Source organism: Styela clava, chromosome 12, assembly GCF_964204865.1.
Source record: "Styela clava chromosome 12, kaStyClav1.hap1.2, whole genome shotgun sequence".
Lineage (NCBI taxonomy): Eukaryota > Metazoa > Chordata > Ascidiacea > Stolidobranchia > Styelidae > Styela > Styela clava.
Window position 1 is genome coordinate 15495822 of NC_135261.1, and position 25614 is coordinate 15521435.

The following is a 25614-nucleotide window of genomic DNA, read 5'->3' on the forward strand; positions in this document are numbered from 1 at the left end:
TGAATAAAAAGTTAACTAAGTCCGTTTTTTCGGGAAACCTGCTGAGAAAGTATTATTTTTATTATATTGAGTATAAGCTCAGCTTCGGTTTGTCTGTCAAATGGAATTTTTTTTGGTAAACCCCCCAAATACTTTATAATATCATGATTCGGACAACTATCGTTTTTTTGTGGCTAATGAGCGAATAAGACAAGAATGAATTTTAGCAATAAAAAACCGTGTTTTTGTTATATTACCGCCCAATATTCGGAATAAAACTTGCATAACTTTGTTCCAAATTTTGTCAAATTTTCGTCATTGTTGAGAAGGAACTTTTCCCCTTGTGTTTGCAGTAATACTGTTAGTTTAGGCACCAATGCGCGCTAATAATTTTATATGGCAAAGTCTTTAGAACCGGACCAGTGTTCATTTCTCAGTATCGTTGGCATGAAATTTAATAGTATCAGCAATTATTCACTGGGGCAATGGTTTTCAAAGGGTGGGGCGCGCTTTGCAAAAGGGGCGTAGACAATTTTTGAGGGGGCATGTAGCTAATTGAATCTATTTTTTTGTTTGTTGGACTTAATCGTGCATTTTTGGATATTTACATTCCATCCCCGTCCATCCCCGTATTTTCTAGGTATTTTTGAATGAAACATAATATTTGTTATATGTAGCTTATTGCTAGCTAGTTATTTTTGAGTTGTTGCGAGCATTTTCATAACAAGAGTTACATTGTAATCACCACAATTCGTAAAAATATTTTCATAGCTATACTATACTTATGAAAAAAAATTATACTCAAGATATAAGTACCAGTACTTCTTTATCGATTTCTTCTTGAATCCTCCCTTGAAAACGTCCACCTAACTGCTAGAACAGCATTGTATCAATAATAATATAGAGAGGAAATCATTAATTCTAAAACATTGAAACTCATTTCTATGTATAATGAATTAAATTGAGTACACACTGAGTTTTGCGGATACAAGGATGTCTATATATCCTGTGTCATATTTATATGTATATTGCCTTCTTTTATTGATAGCATAGTTATTATTTTCTTGCATAGAATTTATAGATTTAATTTTCTGGGCCAATCTGGCTAATCTTATATATGTAATTTGAAAGTATCATGGTCTATGACCATGGTAGTAACCAGTTAACCGTGTCATTCGTGTTCCAAGCTAGAATTACATTAGCTTTCCAATAACGATGTGATATAAGTAATTCCAACCGAGTGTATCAATGTGAATTCTATACCATTTGGCACTGGTTAACTACGCCATGCAAGCCCCGAACTAAAATATCGTTTCAAGTGGCGATACTGTAACGCAGTGGTTCTCAAACTTCTTCGTATTGTGACACCCTCCAAAAAATATGCTCAAGTTGCGACTTTTCGTGGAATCCGTATTAAACCGTACCTTCCAATAAAGGACCTTTTTTGCAATGAGTTTTATTTAAACGATCAAAGAAAACTAAACCAAAGTCAGTGAAATTGCATTTAATGGGATGGGAATACTTGCGTCTTTTTACAACTGTTACTAAACCTTGGTAAGATTTGTGAGAGCCGCACGCATTTCTCTCTCAACATTTACTCGAGATCGATATTTTGTTCGTATTAGACCATGGTCGCAAATCTTGCTTCGCATGAATACGAAATAGCAAAAGGGATCAGAGTGCGCAACGCTTTTTTTTACCAATGAAGGATAATCCTTATTGAAGAAAATCCAAATTTCTTTTTACATCGATTTCGTTTAAAAACGACGAAGAAAAGCAGCAATGTTTTGTTGAAGCTAGATTTTGGCCAGTGAAACATGTTATCTAATAAGCCCAAACGGCATTTAGTATCATCGCATCCCCAGTAGCAACAAAACTCACGGAATTTTACTACTTGAACGATCCAAAGTCTACGTAGCCTACGTCGTACTTGCGTTTTCAGCCTTTTCTTGTTTAGTATCATTTTCACGCTTGTATTATTACTTTTTCTACGTGCCGCAAAAGAGATTCCTCAAAAAAAAAAAAAAATTACGACGCCCACTTTGAAAACCACTGCTGTAACGTATTAATATAGCCGTAAATCCTATTGGTAATACTTCGTTCATGTCATACATAACTGTCTGAATCTAGAAATATATTTCCTATTGCTATATCGTTGATTGCAGGTACTAATATGTTAGGTTATTATGTGTATACATCTATATAAATGATGCAATAGAATAAATACACGGGTTTGTCTATATTTCTTACGTTTTATTTATACGGGTATTATGTTATTGATAGCATGGTTCTGATTATTCTGCGTAGAATTCACTTGTTTTTTTCCACAAAATAGTATCATACTAAAAAAAGAATCCGACTAAGCGCAGAAATGTATTTGTAAATTATCATGGTCTATATCAGTGGTTCCTAAACTTTTTATTCGCAGTAATATATACCCACCCAGTTTACAAAAACATTTGAGGTCAGAAACGAATATAATACAGAACAAATAAACAAGGTAAATCATAGTTTATAGTGTTTTTTTCAATGAGATATATAAGCTTATTGGTCTTCCAGAGAGTATTTTTTTTTTAATTTTTGGTGACATTTTCGTCAGCCACAATCTCAACTCACCCCGTTTACTAATTGAATGGCGATGTTTTTTTTTGATAGCACTTGTTTCATTGTTACAAACTCCTTCTCTACCACAAACGAGGTCGTAAATGAAAGAATCCAGGTTTCTGCCTTCTGTCTTTTTTGCATGGTTTGTCAAATTATGAGAGATTTTCATTAAAAAGATACATCTTTATAAAAATCACGTATCGATGCATTTCTCAAATATAACATATGGATTTTATTTCCTCATTTCATTGCATTTCAAGGAGCTCCATTTAAATTAAATATTTTCTGCGCTATTGAACCCCTGCCCATTGCAGCGTGTTCTCATTCGTCGTATTATATTTAAATTGTAGGCTCGTGAAACGATTAACTCTTCACTAAATTATCAGGTTATAATATAATTATAACCGCCCACTTTGGCAATGCCTGGTTTATACCACCTGGTAGTAAACAGTTAATAACTATGCCATTCATGTTCCAATCCAGAATCGCAATAATTTTTCAATACTGGTAATATTGGAGTGAGTCTAATCAAGTACATTAATATAACCGTGAATCTTACTACCTTCAATACTGGTTAACCATGTAATTTGTGTCCCAAACTGAAATTTTCAATAAGGATAATATATAAATTAGGCCAATTGTACACCCGACTTATACTTTCCTTGGTAGTCCTAGTAACCAATAACCATACAATTCATATTGATAAGTGTTCGTTCGTTTCGTTTATCATGAGGTACCAAAGCTAACATGTCCTTATCATTCTGCATACCATATACCATTTTTTTTTATCTTGGAACCCGTTTTCACCAGAGGGTATTAATGTAGTTGTTAATCCCCTCTCCCAAAATTCGTGTCCTAAAATTAAATTTCCTATGATATACTATAGCCGCAAATACCTTATAACCAGTATAGACCTTCATTGGTAGTGTTCCTAGAACCCATGCCCCTCATGTCCATAAGTTTTCAAATCTAGAAATATATTCCCTATTTCTTCATAGTTTATTTCGAGTATTAATATGTTATGTTCTTATAATGAATGTAGAATGTCTACAATCCCTGTGGCTAATTTAGAGGACCTCAATATTAGGTAAATATAACGCACAATGCCTGTGGTACACAAACATTTTAAGCCGTTCAAGTTTGGAATATCTCGCGTCTCGTGTAAATTACTTGTATATCTATCAATAAATAATATCTGAAACCTGCTGACAAAGTATTATTTTTATTATATTGAGTATAAGCTCAGCTTTGGTTTGTCTGTCAAATGGAATTTATTTTGGAAAATCCTCTAATCTAAATACTGTATAATATTATGATTCGGACAACTATCGTTTTTTTCTGGCTAATAAGTAATTCCAACCGAGTGTATCAATGTGAATTCTATACGATTTGGCATTGGTTAACTACGCCATGCAAGCCCCAAAATAAAATATCGTTTCCAGTGGCGATACTGTAACGCAGCAAATCAGCAAATATTTTTATTTAAACGAAAAATTAAAATTTTTATTTTTTTAAACTTCTAGTATAAGATTAGCTACTCTCTGTCCCTGTTAATTACAACTCCAAAGATTGATAAGGACATAGTTTGAAAGACTATGACTTTAACCAAATCTCTTTTCTGTATTTCTGTTAAATAGCATTTTTTGTGATTTAAATAACTTGATAGTGTCTTAGGTAAACGAAATTTAGTTTCACCTAAAGTTAGATGGACTCGGTATACACATGAACATAACATTGGATTGATTTTTTTTATGTATTTTTAATATAAGTTTACCTTTGCTTTACCTCTGCCAAACAGCACTTTTTGTGATTTATAAATCCCAAACTTGATAATGAAACTATATATTTATTTTCAGTTTTCTAAAACACTGCTTGAAAGAGTCATTGCATCAAACAGAATCGACATTGTTAATAGTCTGGTGCATCACGGAGTGAGATTGACGCCTATATAGTCTAAAGAGTAAAGAGCAAGTATATATATAATCTTGTAATCTTTCAATTCATATTTTGTCACGTATAAACTGATATATATATCATGTTCAATCCCGCTAGTCAGGAAGAGCTGCAAATATTTCAATTATCGCACAAGATGTCCAAAATATTATCCATGGGAACAACTACATTAGACCGTTTTCCTTCATCAATTTTACTCTTTCATTTTTGTTTCGCGAGGCGAGATAAAAAGTGTAAAAGTTTTGTGGCCGAAAAAGTTTGGGAAACGCTGGTCTAGTACAGTAGTTTTTTTTTTTACCTGGGTTCAATCGAATTTTTGGTGTTCGTTGGAGCTGTTCCAGGGGTTCGACGAGGGTCCTTCAAATTAACACAGTTTTATATTATGGCACTTTTCTATCACATCGTCTACAAATTATGCAAATTTAGCTACAGTTCATCTCAGATATTAGAACTTACACGTTCAACAACTAATAAATTAGCGATCAGTAGAGGTTGCGCGAGACTAACTCCCAATCTGTTCTCTATGCCTTTGCGCTAGTGGAATTTACCAATGTGTTTAACATTTATCAATGTGTTCTGGGCTCAGATCTTGATAGCCAGGGTCCTTTTAATGTGATTCTTTTAAAGGCGTTGAATTCTTTTTAATATTGCTTCTAAATTCTTTTCTTGTGGTAGTTGTCGAGTCCGGAGTTTGGCAGGATCCATTCGGATACAGAAGTCACGCGAAAAGGCTAATATAACGATCAGTAGAGGTTGCGCCAGACTAACTCCCATTCCTTTCTCTATGCCTTTGCGCTAGTGGATCCGTATGCATGTAATGCAAGGATGCTGTAGCAAGAATAAAATACCATAACATGCAATTCAAGAGTCTGCTGTGCACACTAACACAAATATATTTCTGTAACGTTTCGTCTGACCAAAATCAGACTTCCTCAAAAATCAGACAAGCAGTTTACAACAATGACAAGAAAAGAGCAATCATGCAGTTTAAATATGGCGATAAATAAATTTGTTTGAAATTAATTGTGACCAAACAATGCAAAAACAATTATTGATATTCAGAAACAGATTGCGACATGGAATAATTGTTCCGCGGCGTGCTTGATTTCACAATAAGTTAGCGATTTCGATCGAACGCTAGAATACGCGTGTTTCAGCAGTCTTTGGAGTCTAAAAAGCGTTTCAAGGTACGGAAGATTGCCATCTATGATACAGAAAAATCTTTTTTCTTCTTTTTAAAAGAGGGGAGGGTGGGTCGACCCGCAAAACCACCCCCGGGCTACGCCACTGTGCAGTGGTTAGTTCACGGGCAGGTGTGCAGTTTTGGCCGGTATGCAATAAATTTTTCTGCTTTGTTAATATATCCAATTCCAATATATCCAATTCATATCTAATTTATCAAATTACATTTTCTGTCATTCATAAACCCAAAACTTGAAATAGTTCATATAGTTCACATAATGACATAGTTCGAAAAAATATTGGTACATTCAAATTTTTACCCCCCAGCCGAAATTAGATCAAATTATTTAAATATTTTTTAAAAATTAATCACTTTGAGCCACCACAACTTTTTGTTGAATCAAGTTTTTTATATTAGTGCTCGATTTAATGAAATATTCAAATTTTCCCCCGCTATTGTGTTTCATTCTCAATTTCGTTTGCACTGTATATTAAATATTTAAGTATATTACCACAGTTGAAAATGTTTCTTTGGAAAAATGAGATTTCGGAAAACACCCCCGCTCGCTTTAAAATAACAAATTAATAGTTGTTCAGCTTGGGTTATATGGTTCGGGTTAGGAATGATTTGAAAATTTGAAAGCTGCATTCGGGTGGGTTTTTTGAAGTTGATGCTTCCATTGGATTGAATTTGAATCTGTCATTAACTTAACTCAATCTACCCGCCCTCCATTTGAGCCAAATCTCATCGGAAAACTTGGTTAGGGCGCTTTGTGCCAGACGCTTCCCGATACGCGTGTGCCTTTCGCTCAGTCGTGTCGCGTTGAAAATGAGAGAAATTTTTGATTTATTTTTTTTTTTGAAAGTTTTGTTTTGGTACCGCTCTGATAAATACAAGCGAAATCGACTCGACAACAAAGTCTCTCACGGAAGAAAAAATTACGTCACCGTTCTGGCAAGCCCAAACCTTGCTTTTGAAGCAAAGTGAATATTCAATTAACAAAGGGCGCATGTTTTCGCGAGTAATTTCGAGCGAGCGCATTTAATGTTTGTTTATTATTGTGCGGGTAATGATTACTAGCTTATATACGCGCTGAAAACGATTGCTCGCTAGCTCAAATTACTTTTTTTCAAGTAATAACATATTACTCTGTATATTTCTAACTTTGAAATACTTACAGACATAAAACTCGGAGAATTGAAAATATGATAAAGCGAAATTACGTGCTACCGTGGCCACAAACAATCGGTAAAGCATATATCATGCTTGAAAACGACGCAAAAGTTTCTTATTGCTTTTGCTTTGATTTACTCTTTTGACTTAGTGCACGGTGAGACGTATACGTAAAGGATATTAACTCTTACTCAACAAACATATTAGGGTCACATTTTTATGAGCACCTAAGTGCTTACCCGGCATAACAAATTAGTAGTTGTTCAGCTTGGGTTCGGGTTAGGAATGATTCAAAAAATTAAAATCTTATTCAGGGATGTGTTTTTTTTCTGAAATTAATTCTTCCATTGAATTGAATTTAAATCTGTCATAACTTAAATGCCCGACTCAGATTTGTGTTTGGTGAATTTGAATTTTTATTTAAATAGAAAAAAATTCTGATAAATAATAATTTATTTCTATGTCATTGTCGCATGGATGTCTTAGCCGTACAAAAATACATTGGAAAATGCCCAATGATGTTTATTGTTCCTACTTAAGTAAAACAGTAAAGATGGAAAGTAATAATGTTAAGCTAAATATTGGAGAAATGCAAGCAAACGTATCAACAAAAAAGCGCTGAACGTTTCCACGAATTTAAGAAAGAAATGAAATGGTCACTTCTAATTCTTTGATAAAGCGTAATAAATTGGTAGATTTAAAAACACGCAACATGAGAACTTTTCTTTATTTTTCTAGAATTTTCTGATTTTGTCGTATTGATACTGATCAGTTTGTTTTTCATTAGAGCTTGCGAGTACTTTTGCAGAACAATGCTTTATTACACAATGGTATTTTGCAAAAATCTTAAGCTACGTGGTGAAGAGATGAAATGAACTGCATAATTCTTGTTCCTAATATCATGTTTTATTTATACAAGATTCCCCACACTAAATCTCCGCCATGACAAAAAGCTTGATCAGATGTTTGAAAGCCATGCACAACAACAGATTCATGAATAAGACCAATTTATTGGTGCAAATATTTGACTGAAAACATATTAATTGAAAGCGAAAGTTTTTCGGATTTTGTCTCCATTAGTAAATTCATTAGAACCGTTAAGTTTTAATGTCAGACACGACATAGTTTTGGTGATAAAAAATGTAAATCAAACAGCTGGGGTGTAAAAATTATAATACAGGAATAATAATACATACATTTATGTAGTTTTTGATTGTTATCAAATTGTTGTGTTTGATTATTACTCGATCTGTTTATCCTGGGTTTGTGCGCTTGATATTCCAACGGTTGATGTTTTTGACTCCTTTTCAAAAGGTGCAGTCCGTCTGTCGGGTATCTAATGTAGCAAAGAAATGTGATTTCTTGTGATTGGTTGCTAAATCTGTTGAAGGCTGCAATGTTGCATATTTGACGCTTACACTGGATATTCATATTTTTGAGCGCATAGGAAACAGTTCCAAACAGGCTGGCAGGCCAGAAAATATCCAATTTAGACTGCACACATGCCGAGTCATATTAATTAAGCCCTCGCTTAATCGTTTGTTCTTCTATTTTAGCTGATCCTCTGCTAATAAGTGGACATTTAAAAACTTGTTTGGGTATACCAAGGGCATGCCACTATAATGTCGTATTAACATACAGTTCTTCAAATTGCCGCGTTTTCATTACTTTAACTTGTTTCTAATTTCAATGTTGGATAGTGTTAGATTAATTTTAGGTTAAAACACGTCCAACTAACTGTTAACTGAAGGCGCTTATATACACCCAATATGCTGGATAATGCCTCTGCTACAAATGCCTAGCACTGGTTAAACTTGTGCGTGCACTGAAAAATATACACAAAAGAAAACTAATTCATAATTTAAAGCCGAGATAAAATAATGATTATGAGACAGAATGTGCTCGGGCGCTAAACTGTGTTTGGAAAGACAAAGTTTTGGCGTTGGATAGTTTTAAATTTCGCCGACGGAAATGCTTTGCTTTTATTCATTTCGTATCACATCAATGAAATTTGAAGCGCCAAAAAATAAATAAAAATACGCTCGTTGCGTAAATGAGCCTTGTTGGTTGTAATTGTCACAAAATTATACTACTTTGAGCAAATATAAATGCGGATTCTACTTGCTTTCATGCAGAGGAAAATATGGAATACATGTAAAGAAGAAAAATGTTTGTCCATTCCACATTTTTCTGTAGCTCCTTGCGTTTCAGACTTTTTGTTGTTGTCAAGATCGTTTTTGATTTTACAGTTTTTTTTTTCTCTTGGTTTTAAAAAGATCATTTATTGTGAATGTTTACACGCATTTTCTACTTGAGTCTCTTGCTTATCGTTTGTTCTCCTTTTCCCCCATAACAAGAAGTCATCTATGAACTTGTCCTGGAATCACGATGCCATGAAAATATAATGTAATTGTAACTTACGGGTCGTCTTCTGATAGTCTCGTTTTTATTACTTCAACTTGGTTCCAATTTTAATGCTCGATTCAAATTAGAATAATTTTATGTTGAAACACGTCCAAATATTAACTGAGGGCAGCTAAAAATTGCTAGGTTCATTTTGCAATAATATCGTCTGGCTTGAATATTAATTTTTTAACGAATGTTCATATTACTATCGTGTATTGTTTACTTGTTTTATTTCATTATTAATTGAGGTATATTGGCTTTTCATTAATTTCAATTTCGGGTTGGAGTGGTTAAATGACTGTTCTACCTTCTGCTTAAAACAAACATCAATGTCGTTATACAGTCAGTGATGGTCAAAACTAAATTAAAAGGCTTTCGGTAACTAATTTGGCTATTTTTGCAGCCCATTTTTTATGTTGACATTTTTAACATTACATGGAAATTATGAGGAAATATATCAAATGGGAATTTTTAGATTTGTAAAATACAAAATACGACGTTATAATGGCATAAAATTCTGCGCACCCAACTCGATGTATCAGTTAGATAGAGTAAGTAAACATTTATTTATTTTACCCCCCACGGTAGCCAAACCCGATAAGTTTTCTAACCGAACACCGATATTATTAGCGTCAGTGTGCAATGTATTTAAACCAAAAAACGTATCAGATTCAAATATTAATTTCTTATTGTCTGAAATATGTCTCTTTCAAACTGAAAAATTGTGTGGCATGAATAATGCTTGTAAACTGTTACTTCAACTAGTTTGGACTGCACACTTGAAATAATAATTACATAGCATGTAAATGTCGGCAATTTCTGCTTTAAAATATTGATATCGGCGTTTATCGTTGTTGTCGGATCGGTATCGGCGACAAGTGGTATCGGTACATCTCTCTTGTTGGAATCTCTAGTATAATGTAATGGACGTTAATGTTATGTTTAAAATAGACATCCATCCCATGCGTTATTGTATCAAATGATATGTTGTAAAACAATGTACTCTTTTACTGCAAACATTAAAAACTCGTATGATATCGAATAGCATCCCTTATTATGCCACAATAGCATGTAATTGGTTACACATACTAATAGTAAGATTCATTTCCTCAGCTACATACAAAGTTTAATTGTTTTATTCCGTATATATGTTTGATCCGAGGTTATTTTGAATGTTATCGGCCATTGTACTTTTGGTGAATGACCGTTCATAGACTACTCCCTTTATTAAGGCAATTTAATCTCCTGTTCGTGGGACGAAAATAAGCATGTTGACGTAAACAAAATCTTGTATCGTCTTGTCTTCTCATATTCTTGTTTGTTTATTATTATTTCGGTATTTCGGATCATTGCAAGTCGGCTATTTAAGAGTTAATGCTCGCATTAGAAGTTCGTCGTTTAAGTAGTGTTAATTTAATTGCCGTAATAAACGGATTGTTTGCTTGTTTTATATTTTGGTTAAATAGGTTCATTCATATTACATAAATTATTAATGTTGCTATTGTTTGAAATTAAGTATGTTGTCGACATACTTAGGTTGGACGTAAACTTTAGCAACCCTATACATCTACAATATGCGTTTCGACCTCTACAATAATCATTTTTATCACCACACTATTTGTCGTATTTCATCACATATTATTTGTCTCTCGTATATTGTTCATGTAGATTGGATATTTCATTGCCAGTAATGGACTACAATCATATTCAAAGTTGTGGAGTTGTTAATATTGTGAAACTAGAAGGTTATAAGTCTGAGGGAGTTGATGACGCGCAGCGTCACCGCTCAACACGTTATAGGCGCCTTGTAGAGCCTCATCATACGTAATAAGTTTCTCATAATTTACTTCCTCTACTATAAAAAGGCATAATAACTAAATGTATATATATTTTTTCAGGATTACTCAATTATGAAACTTGACGACTCTTTCTGTTTTTCAAAAGAAAATGAAACTCAATTATTCAAATAGGAAGAAGAGTTTTATTGAAGATAACTAAGATGTGCTAGCCAACAAATGCGTTGAGTCCACACACAAGACTTTGATATAGAAAAATTGACTGTTGGTTTGAAACTGTATCCCATTGTCATACGTACTTTGAGATCGTATGCATGTGCACTGATTACCAATATGTGGTCGCAAACAAATGCACTGGGCAGTACACACGAATGTATTTATATCAAATAAGACTGTTGTTTAAAACTATACAAAAATGTCATACACACTGTAAAAGGATTATAAGCGGAAGTTCAACATGGCTCGACCTGTGAAGAACTATTTATGTAATTTGAATAATTGCAAACAAATTCTTGATTATATATTCATTAATGAATTGAATTATGGCTCAGAAAACTGAATACAATTGTTATTTGTATTTTAACACCCTGTAATGCAATCGTTTATTTGACGTCCTGGTATGAAAAAATTAAAATATTTCTTTCGTTTTACGTTATACTTATATTTTTATTACTGTTATTGTATATTACTGATTTAATTATTTATATTATTGTTTTAAGCGTTTTTTGAAAATATGCTACTTCTATGTTTGGCTATCTTATTCGTTATAATCATTATTTTCTATAGTATTTTTAGATATTTTTTAACAGGAAAACAAGATATCGTGAAGACAAAGGAAAAGTATTGACAGGGATTGCCATGGCTTTTTTTTTAATATTTGTTTCGTTATAGATAGATTTAGACCCATTCCCGCCATTAGGAAAAATAGGTTTTTTTTAGGCTTAGATATTTTTAACGTTATTCTAGCTTCTCAGGCACAGAACTATAAAGGGACTGGAAAAACTAAGAGAAGACGGATCCAAGGAAAATCTACAAATTACATGTAAATATTTTTACTAATTTTATTAGGCTTAGATATTGTTAATATTATCTTAGCTTCTCAGGCACAGAATTTTGAGGGCACTGAAGAAATTGAAAAAAGACGGAACCAGAGACAAATCTAACATATCGGTAAATATGTTATTATTATTATTGAATATTTATTAATAAAGCTTTTTTCGATAATATGCTGTATCCATAATTGCCTATCTTATTTGTCATAATCATTATTTTCTCTCCTATTTTAGAGATATTTTCAACAGGAAACAAGATATTGTGACACCGACAAAAGAAGAAAAGTATTAACAGGGATCGCATGGCTTTTTCACTATTAACATTTTATTTGGTATAGATAGATTTAGACCCATTCCCGCCATTAGGAAAAATAGGGTTTCTATTAGGCTTAGATATTTTCAATGTTATCTAGCTTCTCAGGCACAGAACTATGAAGGGACTGGAAAAATTAAGAAAAGACGGATACAAGGAAAATCTACAAATTACATGTAAATATTTTTAGCAATTTTATTAGGCTTAGATATTGTTAATATTATCTTAGCTTCTCAGGCACAGAATTTTGAAGGCACTGAAGAAATTGAAAAAAGACGGAACCTGAAACAAATCTAAAATACCGGTAGATATGTTATTATTATTATTGAATATTTATTATTAAAGCTTTTTAGTAATATGCTGTATCCATATTTGTCTATATCATTTGTCATATTCATTATTTTCCCTTCTATGCTTTTTTACTATAAACATTTTATTTCTTATAGATAGATTTAGACCCATTCCCGCCATTAGGAAAAATAGTGTTTTTATTAGGCTTAGATATTTTTAATGTTATTCTAGCTTCTCAGGCACAGAACTATGAAGGGACTGGAAAAATTAAGAAAAGACGGATACAAGGAAAATCTACAAATTACATGTAATTATTTTTACTAATTTTATTAGGCTTAGATATTGTTAATATTATCTTAGCTTCTCAGGCACAGAATTTTGAAGGCACTGAAGAAATTGAAAAAAGACGGAACCAGAGACAAATCTAAAATACCGGTAAATATGTTATTAATATTATTGAATATTTATTAATTAATAAAGCTTTTTTGATAATATGCTGTATCCATATTTGCCTATCTTATTTGTCATAATCAATATTTTTTCTTCTCTTTTAGAGATATTTTCAACAGGAAACAAGATATTGTGACACCGACAAAAGAAGAAAAGTATTAACAGGGATCGCCATGGCTTTTTTACTATAAACATTTTATTTGTTATAGATAGATTTAGACCCATTCCCGCCATTAGGAAAACTAGGGTTTTTATTAGGCTTAGATATTTTTAATGTTATTCTAGTTTCTCAGGCACAGAACTATGAAGGGACTGGAAAAATTAAGAAAAGACGGATACAAGGAAAATCTACAAATTAGATGTAATTATTTTTACTATTTCTATTAGGCTTAGATATTGTTAATATTATCTTAGCTTCTCAGGCACAGAATTTTGAAGGCACTGGTAAAATTGAAAAAAGACGGAACCAGAGACAAATCTAAAATACCGGTAAATATGTTATTATTATTATTGAATATTTATTAATAAAGCTTTTTTTGATAATATGCTGTATCCATATTTGCCTATCTTATTTGTCATAATCATTATTTTCTCTTCTATTTTAGAGATATTTTCAACAGGAAACAAGATATTGTGACACCGACAAAAGAAGAAAAGTATTAACAGGGATCGCCATGGCTTTTTCACTATTAACATTTTATTTGTTATAGATAGATTTAGGCCCATTCCCGCCATTAGGAAAAATAGGGTTTTTATTAGGCTTAGATATTTTTAATGTTATTCTAGCTTCTCAGGCACAGAACTATGAAGGGACTGGAAAAATTATGAAAAGACTGATACAAGGAAAATCTACAAATTACATGTAAATATTTTTTACCAATTTTATTAGGCTTAGATATTGTTAATATTATCTTAGCTTCTCAGGCACAGAATTTTGAAGGCACTGAAGAAATTGAAAAAAGACGGAACCAGAGACTAATCTAAAATACCGGTAAATATGTTATTATTATTATTGAATATTTATTAATAAAGCTTTTTTTGATAATATGCTGTATCCATATTTGCCTATCTTATTTGTCATAATCATTATTTTCTCTTCTATTTTAGAGATATTTTCAACAGGAAACAAGATATTGTGACACCGACAAAAGAAGAAAAGTATTAACAGGGATCGCCATGGCTTGTTCACTATTAACATTTTATTTGTTATAGATAGATTTAGACCCATTCCCGCCATTAGGAAAAATAGGGTTTTTATTAGGCTTAGATATTTTTAATGTTATTCTAGCTTCTCAGGCACAGAACTATGAAGGGACTGGTAAAATTAAGAAAAGACGGATACAAGGAAAATCTACAAATTACATGTAATTATTTTTACTAATTTTATTAGGCTTAGATATTGTTAATATTATCTTAGCTTCTCAGGCGCAGAATTTTGAAGGCACTGAAAACGTTTAAAAAAGACGGAACCAGAGACAAATCTAAAATACCGGTAAATATGTTATTATTATTATTATTATTGAATATTTATTATTAAAGCTTTTTTAGTAATATGCTGTATCCATATTTGCCTATCTTATTTGTCATAATCATTATTTTCTCTTCTATTTTAGAGATATTTTCAACAGGAAACAAGATATTGTGACACCGACAGAAGAAGAAATGTATTAACAGGGCTTGCCATGTTTTTTGTTTTGTTTTCAATATTTTATTTGATATAGATATAGACCCATTCCCGCCATTAGGAATAATAGAGTTTTTATTAGGATTAGATATTTTTAATGTTATTCTAGTTTCTCAGGCACAGAACTATGAAGGGACTGGAAAAATTAAGAAAAGACGGATACAAGGAAAATCTACAAATTACATGTAAATATTTTTACTAATTTTATTAGGCTTGGATATTGTTAATATTATCTTAGCTTCTCAGGCCCAGAATTTTGAAGGCACTGAAGAAATTGAAAAAAGACGGAACCAGAGACAAATCTAAAATACCGGTAAATATGTTATTATTATTATTGAATATTTATTAATAAAGCTTTTTTTGATAATATGCTGTATCCATATTTGCCTATCTTATTTATCATATTCATTATTTTCTCTTCTATTTTAGAGATATTTTCAACAGGAAACAAGATATTGTGACACCGACAAAAGAAGAAAAGTATTAACAGGGATCGCCATGGCTTTATCACTATTAACATTTTATTTGTTATAGATAGATTTAGACCCATTCCCGCCATTAGGAAAAGTAGGGTTTTTAATAGGATTAGATATTTTCAATGGTATTCTAGCTTTCCAGGCACAGAACTATGAAGGGACTGGAAAAATTAAGAAAAGACAGATACAAGGAAAATCTGCAAATTACATGTAAATATTTTTTACCAATTTTATTAGGCTTAGATATTGTTAATATTATCTTAGCTTCTCAGGCACAGAATTTTGAAGGCACTGAAGAAATTGAAAAAAGACGGAACCTGAGACAAATCTAAAATACCGGTAAATATGTTATTATTATTATTGAATATTTATTAATAAAGCTTTTTTTGATAATATGCTGTATCCATATTTGCCTATCTTATTTATCATAATCATTATTTTCTCTTCTATTTTAGAGATATTTTCAACAGGAAACAAGATATTGTGACACCGACAAAAGAAGAAAAGTATTAACAGGGATCGCCATGGCTTTATCACTATTAACATTTTATTTGTTATAGATAGATTTAGACCCATTCCCGCCATTAGGAAAAGTAGGGTTTTTAATAGGCTTAGATATTTTTAATGGTATTCTAGCTTTCCAGGCACAGAACTATGAAGGGACTGAAAAAATTAAGAAAAGACGGATACAAGGAAAATCTGCAAATTACATGTAAATATTTTTTACCAATTTTATTAGGCTTAGATATTGTTAATATTATCTTAGCTTCTCAGGCACAGAATTTTGAAGGCACTGAAGAAATTGAAAAAAGACGGAACCTGAGACAAATCTAAAATACCGGTAAATATGTTATTATTATTATTGAATATTTATTAATAAAGCTTTTTTTGATAATATGCTGTATCCATATTTGCCTATCTTATTTATCATAATCATTATTTTCTCTTCTATTTTAGAGATATTTTCAACAGGAAACAAGATATTGTGACACCGACAAAAGAAGAAAAGTATTAACAGGGATCGCCATGGCTTTATCACTATTAACATTTTATTTGTTATAGATAGATTTAGACCCATTCCCGCCATTAGGAAAAGTAGGGTTTTTAATAGGCTTAGATATTTTTAATGGTATTCTAGCTTTCCAGGCACAGAACTATGAAGGGACGGGAAAAATTAAGAAAAGACGGATACAAGGAAAATCTACAAATTACATGTAAATATTTTTTACCAATTTTATTAGGCTTAGATATTGTTAATATTATCTTAGCTTCTCAGGCACAGAATTGTGAAGGCACTGAAGAAATTGAAAAAAGACGGAACCTGAGACAAATCTAAAATACCGGTAAATATGTTATTATTAATATTCATATTGAATATTTATTATTAAAACTTTTTTAGTAATATGCTGTATCCATATTTGCCTATCTTATTTGTCATAATCATTATTTTCTCTTCTATTTTAGAGATATTTTCAACAGGAAACAAGATATTGTGACACCGACAAATGAAGAAAAGTATTAACAGGGATCGCGATGGCTTTTTTACTATAAACATTTTATTTGTTATAGATAGATTTAGACCCATTCCCGCCATTAGGAAAAATAGGGTTTTTATTAGGTTTAGATATTTTTATTGTTATTCTAGCTTCTCAGGCACAGAACTATGAAGGAACTGGAAAAATTAAGAAAAGACGGATACAAGGAAAATCTACAAAATACATGTAAATATTTTTACTAATTTTATTAGGCTTAGATATTGTTAATATTATCTTAGCTTCACAGGCACAGAATTTTGAAGGCACTGAAAAAATTGAAAAAGACGGAACCTGAGACAAATCTAAAATACCGGTAAATATGTTATTATTATTATTGAATATTTATTAATAAAGCTTTTTTTGATAATATGCTGTATCCATATTTGCCTATCTTATTTGTCATAATCATTATTTTCTCTTCTATTTTAGAGATATTTTCAACAGGAAACAAAATATTGTGACACCGACAGAAGAAAAAAAGTATTAACAGGGCTTGCCATGTTTTTTGTTTTGTTTTCAATATTTTATTTGGTATAGATAGATTTAGACCCATTCCCGCCATTAGGAAAAATAGGGTTTTTATTAGGCTTAGATATTTTTAATGTTATTCTAGCTTCTCAGGCACAGAACTATGAAGGAACTGGAAAATTTTAAGAAAAGACGGATACAAGGAAAATCTACAAATTACATGTAAATATTTTTTACCAATTTTATTAGGCTTAGATATTGTTAATATTATCTTAGCTTCTCAGGCACAGAATTTTGGAGGCACTGAAGAAATTGAAAAAAGACGGAATCAGAGACAAATCTAAAATACCGGTAAATATGTTATTATTATTATTGAATATTTATTAATAAAGATTTTTTTGATAATATGCTGTATCCATATTTGCCTATCTTATTTATCATAATCATTATTTTCTCTTCTATTTTAGAGATATTTTCAACAGGAAACAAGATATTGTGACACCGACAAAAGAAGAAAAGTATTAACAGGGATCGCCATGGCTTTATCACTATTAACATTTTATTTGTTATAGATAGATTTAGACCCATTCCCGCCATTAGGAAAAGTAGGGTTTTTAATAGGCTTAGATATTTTTAATGGTATTCTAGCTTTCCAGGCACAGAACTATGAAGGGACGGGAAAAATTAAGAAAAGACGGATACAAGGAAAATCTACAAATTACATGTAAATATTTTTTACCAATTTTATTAGGCTTAGATATTGTTAATATTATCTTAGCTTCTCAGGCACAGAATTTTGAAGGCACTGAAGAAATTGAAAAAAGACGGAACCTGAGACAAATCTAAAATACCGGTAAATATGTTATTATTATTATTCATATTTAATATTTATTATTAAAACTTTTTTTGTAATATGCTGTATCCATATTTGCCTATCTTATTTGTCATAATCATTATTTTCTCTTCTATTTTAGAGATATTTTCAACAGGAAACAAGATATTGTGACACCGACAAATGAAGAAAAGTATTAACAGGGATCGCCATGGCTTTTTTACTATAAACATTTTATTTGTTATAGATAGATTTAGACCCATTCCCGCCATTAGGAAAAATAGGGTTTTTATTAGGTTTAGATATTTTTATTGTTATTCTAGCTTCTCAGGCACAGAACTATGAAGGAACTGGAAAAATTAAGAAAAGACGGATACAAGGAAAATCTACAAAATACATGTAAATATTTTTACTAATTTTATTAGGCTTAGATATTGTTAATATTATCTTAGCTTCTCAGGCACAGAATTTTGAAGGCACTGAAAAAATTGAAAAAGACGGAACCTGAGACAAATCTAAAATACCGGTAAATATGTTATTATTATTATTGAATATTTATTAATAAAGCTTTTTTTGATAATATGCTGTATCCATATTTGCCTATCTTATTTATCATATTCATTATTTTCTCTTCTATTTTAGAGATATTTTCAACAGGAAACAAGATATTGTGACACCGACAAAAGAAGAAAAGTATTAACAGGGATCGCCATGGCTTTATCACTATTAACATTTTATTTGTTATAGATAGATTTAGACCCATTCCCGCCATTAGGAAAAGTAGGGTTTTTAATAGGCTTAGATATTTTTAATGGTATTCTAGCTTTCCAGGCACAGAACTATGAAGGGACTGGAAAAATTAAGAAAAGACGGATACAAGGAAAATCTGCAAATTACATGTAAATATTTTTTACCAATTTTATTAGGCTTAGATATTGTTAATATTATCTTAGCTTCTCAGGCACAGAATTTTGAAGGCACTGAAGAAATTGAAAAAAGACGGAACCTGAGACAAATCTAAAATACCGGTAAATATGTTATTATTATTATTGAATATTTATTAATAAAGCTTTTTTTGATAATATGCTGTATCCATATTTGCCTATCTTATTTATCATAATCATTATTTTCTCTTCTATTTTAGAGATATTTTCAACAGGAAACAAGATATTGTGACACCGACAAAAGAAGAAAAGTATTAACAGGGATCGCCATGGCTTTATCACTATTAACATTTTATTTGTTATAGATAGATTTAGACCCATTCCCGCCATTAGGAAAAGTAGGGTTTTTAATAGGCTTAGATATTTTTAATGGTATTCTAGCTTTCCAGGCACAGAACTATGAAGGGACGGGAAAAATTAAGAAAAGACGGATACAAGGAAAATCTACAAATTACATGTAAATATTTTTTACCAATTTTATTAGGCTTAGATATTGTTAATATTATCTTAGCTTCTCAGGCACAGAATTTTGAAGGCACTGAAGAAATTGAAAAAAGACGGAACCTGAGACAAATCTAAAATACCGGTAAATATGTTATTATTATTATTCATATTGAATATTTATTATTAAAACTTTTTTAGTAATATGCTGTATCCATATTTGCCTATCTTATTTGTCATAATCATTATTTTCTCTTCTATTTTAGAGATATTTTCAACAGGAAACAAGATATTGTGACACCGACAAATGAAGAAAAGTATTAACAGGGATCGCCATGGCTTTTTTACTATAAACATTTTATTTGTTATAGATAGATTTAGACCCATTCCCGCCATTAGGAAAAATAGGGTTTTTATTAGGTTTAGATATTTTTATTGTTATTCTAGCTTCTCAGGCACAGAACTATGAAGGAACTGGAAAAATTAAGAAAAGACGGATACAAGGAAAATCTACAAAATACATGTAAATATTTTTACTAATTTTATTAGGCTTAGATATTGTTAATATTATCTTAGCTTCTCAGGCACAGCATTTTGAAGGCACTGAAAAAATTGAAAAAGACGGAACCTGAGACAAATCTAAAATACCGGTAAATATGTTATTATTATTATTGAATATTTATTAATAAAGCTTTTTTTGATAATATGCTGTATCCATATTTGCCTATCTTATTTGTCATAATCATTATTTTCTCTTCTATTTTAGAGATATTTTCAACAGGAAACAAAATATTGTGACACCGACAGAAGAAAAAAAGTATTAACAGGGCTTGCCATGTTTTTTGTTTTGTTTTCAATATTTTATTTGGTATAGATAGATTTAGACCCATTCCCGCCATTAGGAAAAATAGGGTTTTTATTAAGCTTAGATATTTTTAATGTTATTCTAGCTTCTCAGGCACAGAACTCTGAAGGAACTGGAAAATTTTAAGAAAAGACGGATACAAGGAAAATCTACAAATTACATGTAAATATTTTTTACCATTTTTATTAGGCTTAGATATTGTTAATATTATCTTAGCTTCTCAGGCACAGAATTTTGGAGGCACTGAAGAAATTGAAAAAAGACGGAATCAGAGACAAATCTAAAATACCGGTAAATATGTTATTATTATTATTGAATATTTATTAATAAAGATTTTTTTGATAATATGCTGTATCCATATTTGCCTATCTTATTTATCATAATCATTATTTTCTCTTCTATTTTAGAGATATTTTCAACAGGAAACAAGATATTGTGACACCGACAAAAGAAGAAAAGTATTAACAGGGATCGCCATGGCTTTATCACTATTAACATTTTATTTGTTATAGATAGATTTAGACCCATTCCCGCCATTAGGAAAAGTAGGGTTTTTAATAGGCTTAGATATTTTTAATGGTATTCTAGCTTTCCAGGCACAGAACTATGAAGGGACGGGAAAAATTAAGAAAAGACGGATACAAGGAAAATCTACAAATTACATGTAAATATTTTTTACCATTTTTATTAGGCTTAGATATTGTTAATATTATCTTAGCTTCTCAGGCACAGAATTTTGAAGGCACTGAAGAAATTGAAAAAAGACGGAACCTGAGACAAATCTAAAATACCGGTAAATATGTTATTATTATTATTCTTATTGAATATTTATTATTAAAACTTTTTTAGTAATATGCTGTATCCATATTTGCCTATCTTATTTGTCATAATCATTATTTTCTCTTCTATTTTAGAGATATTTTCAACAGGAAACAAGATATTGTGACACCGACAAATGAAGAAAAGTATTAACAGGGATCGCCATGGCTTTTTCACTATTAACATTTTATTTGTTATAGATAGATTTAGACCCATTCCCGCCATTAGGAAAAATAGGGTTTTTATTAGGCTTAGATATTTTTAATGTTATTCTAGCTTCTCAGGCACAGAACTATGAAGGGACTGGAAAAATTAAGAAAAGACGGATACAAGGAATATCTACAAATTACATGTAATTATTTTTACTAATTTTATTAGGCTTAGATATTGTTAATATTATCCTAGCTTCTCAGGCACAGAATTTTGAAGGCACTGAAAAAATTGAAAAAAGACGGAACCTGAGGCAACTCTAAAATACCGGTAAATATGTTATTATTATTATTATTGAATATTTATTATTAAAGCTTTTTTATTAATATGCTGTATCCATATTTGCCTATCTTATTTGTCATAATCATTATTTTCTCTTTTATTTTAGAGATATTTTCAACAGGAAACAAGATATTGTGACACCGACAGAAGAAGAAAAGTATTAACAGGGCTTGCCATGTTTTTTGTTTTGTTTTCAATATTTTATTTGGTATAGATAGATTTAGACCCATTCCCGCCATTAGGAATAATAGAGTTTTTATTAGGCTTAGATATTTTTAATGTTATTCTAGCTTCTCAGGCACAGAACTATGAAGGGACTGGAAAAATTAAGAAAAGACGGATACAAGGAAAATCTACAAATTACATGTAAATATTTTTACTAATTTTATTAGGCTTAGATATTGTTAATATTATCTTAGCTTCTCAGGCACAGAATTTTGAAGGCACTGAAAAAATTGAAAAAAGACGGAACCAGAGACAAATCTAAAATACCGGTAAATATGTTATTATTATTATTGAATATTTATTAATAAAGCTTTTTTTGATAATATGCTGTATCCATATTTGCCTATCTTATTTGTCATAATCATTCTTTTCTCTTCTATTTTAGAGATATTTTCAACAGGAAACAAGATATTGTGACACCGACAAAAGAAGAAAAGTATTAACAGAGATCGTCATGGCTTTTTCACTATTAACATTTTATTTGTTATAGATAGATTTAGACCCATTCCCGCCATTAGGAAAAATAGGGTTTTTATTAGGCTTAGATATTTTTAATGTTATTCTAGCTTCTCATGCACAGAACTATGAAGGGACTGGAAAAATTAAGAAAAGACGGATACAAGGAAAATCTACAAATTACATGTAAATATTTTTACCAAATTATTAGGCTTAGATATTTTTTATGATAAGAAGTTCAATTAGGTGAATTTTATTAATAAGTTCGATTTTATTGAATATTTTATTAAATGATATTTTTTTCAGAAGATTACTTACCAAGAAATAGAAGAAGCCGAACAATATCTGTGAAGACAATCACGATAAGGTATAATATAATGCATTAATGACTGGGTTTTTATAATATTGGTAAAGTATTGTATCCCAGATTAGTTAATTCGTTTGGAATTTAAATATGGGCATAGGGCGTTTCAGATTTTTCTGGAGCGCGATAGGACCCCATCAACAAGTCCTAACGAGTGGAAAAACCGACACCTCTTGGGTCCACATGGAAGATCGGTATTTTATTTTGACAATTTAGAAAATACTTTTTTATTTTAATTATTAAATAATACAATGTTACTATTTGCAATGAATATATATTACTTATTATTTCATTAAATATGTGACTACTGCACTTACTTTGCAATATGTTTTAGTTATGTTTTGCATATATATTATAAATGAAAAAATAGATCTGTTTAATAAAATAACGATTTTGACTGTTTTGTTCTATTCCGTATCGAAATGGCAGATCTAGTCGGGCTATTGAATTATATAAATCTACCCAGCAATTGTCTGTATTAGACAAATATTATAAGTTCGCAATTGATGAGGGTTCCCGAAAGACTAAAAAAAAGAAATGAATTGAAAGATCTCCAAGAAAATGGGTGAATTTTACTTTGCAACTTCATGCATGGGTGGTGAGCATAGTCAGTGTTAGTTTGAAACGTGGGTGAGCATAGTTAGTTTTACTTTGCAACTTCATGCATAGCAGTTTTGCAACTTCATGAATGGGTGAGAGTTTTACTATGTAACTTCATGCATGAGTGAACATCACTTCATGCATAGATGAATGTAGTATGAGCGTAGTCAATTTTACTTTGTAACGTCATGCATGAGTGCATGGGTGAGCATAGTCATTTTTACTTTGTAACGTCATGAATAGCTGAGCGTAGTCAGTTTTACAATGTTATGTCATTCAAGGGTAAGCGTAGCCGGTTCTACTTTGTAACTTCATGCATGAGTGAGCGTAGTCAGTTTTACTTTATAGCGTCATGCGCGAGTCAGCGTAGTCAGTTTTACTTTGAAAATGGGTGAATTTTACTTTGTAACTTCATGCATAAGTGAGCAAGTCAATTTTACTTCGTAACTTCATGCATGGGTGAGCGTAGTCAGATTTACTTTGTAACTTCTTGCATGGGCGAGCGTAGTCAGTTTTACTTTGTAACTTCATGCATGAGTGAGCATAGTCAGTTTTATTTTGTAACTTCATACATGGGCGAGCGTAGTCAGTTTTACTTTGTAATTTCATGCATGGGTGAGCATAGTCAGTTTTACTTTGTAACTTCATGCATGGGTGAGCATAGTCAGTTTTACTTAGTAACTTCATGCATGAGTGAGCATAGTCAGTTTTACTTAGTAACTTCATGCATGAGTGAGCATAGTCTGTTTTACTTTGTAACTTCATGCATGAGTGAGCATAGTCAGTTTTACTTAGTAACTTCATGCATGAGTGAGCATAGTCAGTTTTACTTTGTAACTTCATGCATGAGTAAGCATAGTCAGTTTTACTTTGTAACTTCATGCATGGGTGAGCATAGTCAGTTTTACTTAGTAACTTCATGCATGGGTCAGCGAATCAGTTTTACTTAGCAACTTCATGCATGAGTGAGCATAGTTAGTTTTACTTTGTACCTTCATGCACGAATAAGCATAGTCAGTTTTACTTTGTAACGTCATGCATGGGAGGGCGTAGTTAGTTTTACTTTGGAACTTCATGCATGGGTGAGCGTAGTCGGTTCTACTTTGTTACTTCATGCATGAGTGAGCATAGTCAGTTTTACTTTATAGCGTCATGCGTGAGTCAGCGTAGTCAGTGTTACTTTGTAACGTCATGCATGAGTAAGTAAGCGTATTAGGTTCAATTAGTTTTACTTTGTAACTTCATGCATAAGTGAGCAAGTCAGTTTTACTTTGTAACTTCATGCATGAGTGAGCATAGACAGTTTTACTTTGTAACTTCTTGCATGGGCGAGCGTAGTCAGTTTTACTTTGTAACTTCATGCATGAGTGAGCATAGTCAGTTTTAATTTGTAACTTCGTGCATGGGAGAGCGTAGTCAGTTTTACTTTGGAACTTCATGCATGAGTGAGCATATTCAGTTTTACTTTGTAACTTTATGCATGAGTGAGCATAGTCAGTTTTACTTTGTAACTTCATGCATGGGTGAGCGTGGTCAGTTTTACTTTGTAACTTCATGCATGAGTGAGAATAGTCAGTTTTACTTTGCAACTTCATGCATGAGTGAGCATAGTCAGTTTTACTTTGGAACTTCATACATGGAGTTGTACTTTGTAACTTCATGCATGGGGTGAGCGTACTTTGTAGCTTCATGCGTGGGTGAGCATAGTCAGTTATACTTTGTAACATCATGCATGAGTGAGCGTAGTCAGTTTTACCTTGTAACATACTCGTTTTAACATACTAACATACTTGTTTCAAAAAAGGGAGTAATTTATGAGCGGTCAACCAAATAACAAAGCTCAATGACCGATATCTTGAAATAAACCCTGTCAAATATATACAAAATAAAACAAAGAAACTTTGTCTGTAACATGCTACGTCGAGATGGTAATTAAATAATTTTAGTCTCTGCTTAAGATAGTTATTTAACCCAATGTCAGGCATTCAAACTTGCACAAGGTTTTAAAATGCCAGATCAAGCCCCATAAACGGCGCTCCAGAAGTGTGTGTACAAATATGGAGATAACTAATTTTGTTGGGCCACCGATTTCATAATATAACTAAAATAAGGAAAATCTGAATGAAGGTATGGCTTAACCCAGTTCACATACTACGGAAATATATAACTTATAAACTTATGGCATTGTGTAAAATATGAACCAGCTTGCAATT